General features: G+C 37.8%; 1 pseudogene; it reads right to left on the reverse strand.

Annotated features, from left to right (window-relative positions):
- Positions 1–1358: 1358 nt before the first annotated feature.
- On the reverse strand, positions 1359–2483 carry LOC102748015 (GPI alpha-1,4-mannosyltransferase I, stabilizing subunit pseudogene; annotated as a pseudogene).
- Between the last annotated feature and the right edge of the window lie 4808 nt (positions 2484–7291).

Consider the following 7291-nt stretch of genomic DNA (forward strand, 5'->3'; position numbering starts at 1 on the left):
AACTTCCAAATTCATTCTATGAGGCCAGCATTACCCAGATACCAAAACCAGATAAAGACACCACAAAAAGAGAGAACTACAGACCAATATCTCTGATGAACAGAGATGCAAAAGTCCTCAGCAAAATACTAGCAAACCGAATCTAACAATACATTAAAAAAATCATTCACCACAATCAAATGGAATTTATTCCTGGGTTGCAAGGGTGGCTCAATATTTGTAATCAATCAATGTGATACATCACATCAATCAAAGAAAGGATAAGAATCATTTGATTATTTCAATAGACATAAAAAAGCATTTGACAAAGTATAACATCCATTCATGATAAAAACCCTTAACAAAGTAGGTTTAGAGGGAACATACCTCAATATAATAAAGGCCATTAGTGAAAAATTCATAGCTACCATCATCCTCAATGTGGAAAAACCTTTCCCCTAAGGTCAGGAACAAGACAAGGATATCCATTCTCACCATTTTTTTTTTTTAAGATTTTATTTATTTATTTTACAGAGAGAGAGAGAGAATGCGAGCACGTGCACACACAAGCAGAGCGAGAGGGAGAAGCAGGCTCCCCGATGAGCAGGGAGCCCGATGCGGGACTCAATCCCAGGACCCTGGGATCATGACTTGAGCCGAAGTCAGATGCTTAACCGACTGAGCCACCCAGGCATCCCACTATTCTCACCACTTTTATTCAACATTTGATTCAACTGGAAGTCCTAGCCACAGCAATAAGACAACAAAAAGAAATAAAAGGCATTCAAATCAGTAAGAAAGAAGTAAAACCTTCACTCTTTGCAGATACACGGAACTATATATAGAAAACCTGAAAGACACCACCAAAACACTCCTAGAACTGATAAACGAATTCTGTAAAGTCACAGGACACAAAATCAACATATAGAAATCTGTTGCATTTCTATACACCAATAATGAAGCAGCAGAAAGAGAAATTAAGAAAAAAATCCCATTTACAATTGCAACAAAAAAATAAGATACATATGAATAAACCTCACTAAAAAGGTAAAAGACCTGTACTCTGAAAACTATAAAACACTGATGAAAGAAATTGAATACTACACAAAGAAATGGAAAGACATTCCATGCCCATGGATTGGAAAAAAATATATATTGTTAAAATGTCTATATTACCCAAAGCAATCTACACATTTTTTCATCTAAATTATTTTATTCTTATTTATAATGATTTTCTCAATTTTTAACTGAAATTAAAATGTTTTTATTTACAAAATGAGAGTAATTTGTCTCTAATACATAAAGTACTCATTTTCCTAACCGAAATGAAATAAATAAGTCTTATTTAGGTTCATAGAAAGCTTTTAACTCCATAAAACTTAGAGGGGAAAATGGCCATATTTGCAAATAGCCACAGGGATCAAAGTAGGATACAGGAGGGTAATGAGCAGAGTCATTGAACATACTACAGAAGTAATGTATAGTCAACCTCACTGGAATCTGTAGAGTCACATTCTTATATATGGATTTATATTTCATATTGTTCCATCGGCAGATATCCTTATTCTTCAAAGCCCAAGGATCTGCTACTTCTGTGTGAGCACAGCATTCCAAAATTGGAAACTCTTGGTCATAATACATCAAGAAATCAGGGTTCTTGACCACAATAAAGGTTTCCCCATCTTGACTATGCGGCCAATTAATAGTGATAGTGCACAGGCAAAAAAGCTTGGAAACAAGGCTCTGTGAATCTTGTCTGGCATAAATTAGAACTTCAGATTCCTTGGACAAATAACTGGGAGCTTCTATATTAAAATTTTCTGAAACCATCACTGCCTCTGTTACGTTTCTCTCTCGAAATGAAGCTAGCTCATATGGATTCACAAAAAGTCCTGTCAGGATGTACTGTTTAATCAAGAGTCAGCAGGCCTGGAAGTCCTCAGTATTTTCTCCAAATTTCACTTCTATTAAAAGTTCTCTGTGGGAACCATCTTTTAAAATTTCTTGCCTCAAAATAACTTCAGAGCAAGTGGCCCTTGTGCCAGGATTGGTGGGAGTGGCAGTGAAAACTGTGGCTGGTGTGTCGGTGAGCCCAGCCATGTCCCAGAGGAGTGGCCAGGCCACTGCCCGGATGCCCGTAACCTGGCAGCCAGGACGGGGAAGAAACGCGGATGGAGGAGCCTGTGCACACCTCAGGCCATTCCTAGAGTGTGCTGCCACGGAATTAGTGACCACCACAGAAGACTTAGTGACACCCCCCTGAGGTCCTGCCATTCCCTGGCTCTCTCCGGCTCTGGCCCCTGCGAGTTCCGGTGTTGTGGGAGGCAGCAGGCCTGGCATCCTTGTTCTCTCCCTCCCTGCCCCTCGCACTCTACACATTCCAAGCAGTCCCGATCAAAATACCAACAGCATTTTTCACAGAACTAGAACAAACAATCCTAACATTTGTATGGAACCACAAAAGACCCCAAATAACCAAAGCAATCTTGAAAAAGAAAAGCAAAGCTGGAGACATCACAATTACAGACTTCAAGTTATATTACAAAGCTGTAGGGTTCAAAACAGTATGGTACTGGCACAAAAATAGACACAGAGATCAACAGAACTGAATAGACAATCCAGAAATAAACCCACAATTATATGGTCAATTAATCTCTGACAAAGCAGGAAAGAATATCCAATGGGAAAAAAACAGTCTCTTCAACAAATGGTGTTGGGAAAACTGGACAGCAACATGCAAAAGAATGAAACTGGACCACTGTCTTACACCATACACAAAAATAAATTCAAAATGGGTTAAAGGCCTAAATGTGAGACCTGAAACCATAAAAATCCTAGAAGAGAGCACAGGCCGTAATTTCTCTGACATCAACTAGCAATTTTTTTCTAGATAGAGCCCCTGAGGCAAGGGAAACAAAAGCAAAAATAAACTATTGGGACTACAACAAAATAGAAAGCTGCTGCACAGCAAAGGAAACAATCAACAAAACCAAAAGGCAACCTATGCAATGGGAGAAGATATCTGCAAAGGACATATCTGATAAAGGGTTAGTATCAAAACATATAAAGGACTTCTCTAACTCAACACCTCCTCCCCAAAAATAATAATCCTATTAAAAATGAGAAGACTTGGACAGACATTTCTCCAAGAAAGACATACAGCTGGCCAAGAGACACAGGAAAAGATGCTCAACATCACTCATCATTAGGGAGATGCAAAACAAACAACAATGAGATACTACCTCCCACCTGTCAGAATGGTTAAAATCAACAACACAAAAAATAACAAGCGTTGGCAAGAATGTGGAAAGAAAGGAACCTTCTTACACTGTTGGTGGGAATGCAAACTGGTGCAACCACTGTGGAAAAGAGTATGGAGTTTCCTCAAAAAATTAAAAATTGAACTACCATATAATCAAGTAATTCCACTAAAGGGTACTTATCTAAAGAATACGAAAACACTAATCCAAAAAGATATATGCACCTCTATGTTTATTGCAACATTATTTACAATAGCCAAATTATGGAAGGAGCCTAGTGTCCACTGATGGATGAATGGATAAAGAAGATGTGATATGGGGCACCTGGCTGGCTCAGTTGGTAGGGCATGCAACTCTTGATTTCACAGTTGTGAGTTCAAGCCACATGTTGGGGGTAGACTTTACTTAAAAGAAGAAGAAGTGGTGTGTGTGTGTGTGTGTGTGGCGGAATATTACACAGCCATAAAAGGAATGAAATCTTGTCATTTGCAAGTCAATCAGAGAAAGACAAATACCATATGATCTCACTCATACGTGGCATTTAAGAAACAAATGAACAAAGAAAAACAACAAACCAAAAAATAGACTCAGGGGTGCCTGGATGGCTCAGCTGGTTAAGCATCTGACTCTTGATTTTGGCTCAGTTCATGATCTCGGGTTTGTGAAATCAAGCCCCAAGTTGGGCTCCATGCTGAGCACGGAGTCTGCTTGAGATTCTCTCTCTCCCTCTCCTTCTGTCCCTCCCCCTGTTTGCTATCTCTCTTTCTCTAAATAAAATAAATAAAATCTTAAAAAAAAAATTCTCTTTAAACAAACAAACAAACAAAACCCCCAGACTCTTAACTGTAGAGAACAAACTGACAGTTACCAGAGCGGAGGTGGGTGGGGGGATGGGTTAAATAAATGATGGGGATTGAAGAGTGCAGGTGTTGGGATGAGCACTGAGTAATGTGTAGAATTGTTGAATCACTATATTGTACACATGAAACTAATATAACACTGTATATTAAGTATACTGGGTTAAAATTAAAAAAAAAAAACTCCAACGAGATACCACCACATACCAATTACTATGTTTTGGCTACTATCAAGAAAAACAAACAAAAAACAAAAAACAGAAAATAACAAACGTTGGTAAGAATGTGGAGAAATTGAAACCATTCCGCATTCTTGATGAGAATAAAAAACGGTACAGATGCTATGGAAACCAGAATGGAGATGCCTCAAAAAATTAATAATAGAACGACCATATGACCCAGCAATTCCACTTGTAAATACATACCAAAAAGAATTGAAAGCAGTATCTCAAAAATGTACTGGTACACTCGTGTTCATAACAGTGTAATTCACAATAGCTAAAATGTGGAAGCAACCCAAGTGCCCACTGAAGGACAAATAGATAAGCAAAATGTGATATAATTCATACAATGGAATATTATTCAGCCATAAAAATGAAGAATTTTCTGATATATCTACAACATGGATAAACCTTGAGGACATTATGCTAAGTAAAATAAAACAATCACAAAAAGACAAATACTGATTGATTCCACTTCTGTGAGGTACCTAGATTAGTCAAAATCATAGAGACAGAATGAAGAATGGTGGTTGCTGGGGAAAAGGGAGGTTATTGTTTAATGGGTATAGAGTTTCAGTTTTGCAAGATGAAAGAGTCATAGAGATGGATGGTGGTGATGGTTGTACATTATGAATGTATTTGATGCCACTGAACTGTACAATTAAAATGGTTAGGATGGTAAATTTTGTCATGTGTATTTCTACAATAAAAAAAACCATGGAAAAATATATTTATGATCCATCTTTTTCTCTTAATTCTTACTACTATCACTTAAGTCTGGCCAGGTGTCAACAGACTAGCCACAGGCTGAATCCAGGCCAGAGACATGCTTTTTGTTTTTGTTTTTGTTTTTTAATTAGTTGCCAATATAAAAACTGGGAATCTCCAGATAGCATTTTCCACTTAGGAGAACCAAGATTCTTTGGAGAAATGACAGCTCCAAGTTTGGGCAGGAAATTTTAAAAGATGAGCTGGGACATCGTGTCATACAAGATAGTAAAGAAGTTACCAACTTCTTTAATTTTGGGTTGTGTCAAATGACTCAGGGGCCAACTTGCAGAGGCTCAGATGTATAAAATGTGAGATGATTTTATCATCAACCAGAAGAACTGCAATACATTAAAAACCATTGAATATATTTAAATCTTTGAGTTCATAATCATAATAAAAGGGAATTAGCTCATTATTTTGAAAATATACAAGTAAAAGGAAAGAGTCAAACGTTCTTCCTGCCATCCCTGAACAAAGTACACTGCTAAGTAACCAAATAATGGATAAGGGAAAGTTTCTCTTTACAGAAGTATTCTAGCCAATAAGTAAAGAGGTTCTTATGCGCACACATACACTATATACATATATAATTGATATAATAGAAAATCACTATTCTGCAACCTCAAAAAACTAGTTGAACCAGATATTCAATATGAATGGCTGCTAATATTATAGAAAAGAGAGACATTACATTACAGGTCTTCTGGCATATGAAAGAACACAATACCACTTATTTAGTAGGTTTGCCCAAAAAAGTTGAGCTGAAATTTGATCAAGCTTCTATATCTGACTACCAGTTGACAGAAAATACAGAGGAAAGGTGAAAACATTAAATACTTTAAGGACGCAATCAGAAAAATCCAGACTCTGGAAATTTTTACAGAACAAACATCCCAGTTTCTTTAATACATGAAAAAAATGCAAGACACCCATGAAGGATTATCTCCTAATACTCAATAGCACTGGGGTTTAAAGCACAGACTTTAAGCATCAGAATGTCTTAGAGACAAGTACTGCCTCTGCCATTTATCAGCCATTTGCATGGAGAAACTAACCTAACCTCTTCAAGTTCAGGCTTCTTTACCTATAAAATGGTAATACTAACAGCAACTATCTCATAGAGTTGTGAGGATTGAGATAATGGACATAAAACACTTAGCTCATTGCCTAACTTATGGTACATGCACAATAAGTTATTTTTATAATCTTCATCATTAAAGAATGTGTGCTGAATGATTAAATGAATGACTAGAATTAATCGGCTAAAAATACTGAATATGAACTATTCTTAGCTGATAATGTTGGCCATGTCATTTACTCAATATTTATTGGGCACTGGAGCTAGCGCAGAAATGTACAAAAATGAGTAAGATGTGGCCTCTACACTTGGACTTTTGCCTTTTCAAAAAAAAAAAAAATCCTCCATGTCTTAACCCCAAGGAATACTAGCTAATGAGGATGTCAAGTCCCCTCTAACAGTCTGCTGGGAAGAACTCTGAGAATAGAGGACCATCATTCATTGTTCTTTCCTACAGAACCTGATTGAGGGGTGGGTAATGCTCATTGTCATGAGTGTACTCTGCATTATTGAAACACTTTAGAACTATGAACAGTCTTAACAGACCTTGGCTGCTTTTGTCTGGCTCTCTTCTGCTCTTGTCACTTCCACCTGTTCTTCCTTTCCATCTGCAAGTTTTCCTTCTGCTGCGTACACCACCTGAGGATCAAAAGATAGGCATATTCATCGGTAGGACTTGGACAGCAGAAAATGAGCAAACGGAATGTTGCCAGAATGTTAAGAGAACAAGTACTTCCTCATTAGAGAAGAGACAACTAACCTACTTAAAAGCTGAGATCCGAACGACTAATGCAGGACAGACAGTCCCCACCTTATGAACACTCAACTTACAAATGACCCAGACACACATTACTGCCCTACCCCAGCCCCAACCCAGGAAGCTGCTGTTAGCATGGGCACCACTAGGTGCAGGAAGAGGGGGGAATGAAGATTTTATAGAATCAGGGGTTCAAAATAAAAGGGAAAAACTGAGACAAGGTTAGCTTGTTTTCATCGCTTGGCATCAGGGAAATCCAAATCAAAACCTCAATGAGATACCACCTCACACCAGTCAGAATGGCTAAAATTAACAAGTCAGGAAACGACAGGTGTTGGCGGGGATGCGGAGAAAGGGGAACCCTCCTA

Source organism: Leptonychotes weddellii, chromosome 6 (assembly GCF_054177405.1).
Source record: "Leptonychotes weddellii isolate Sample4059 chromosome 6, ASM5417740v2, whole genome shotgun sequence".
In the NCBI taxonomy this organism is placed as follows: Eukaryota; Metazoa; Chordata; class Mammalia; order Carnivora; family Phocidae; genus Leptonychotes; species Leptonychotes weddellii.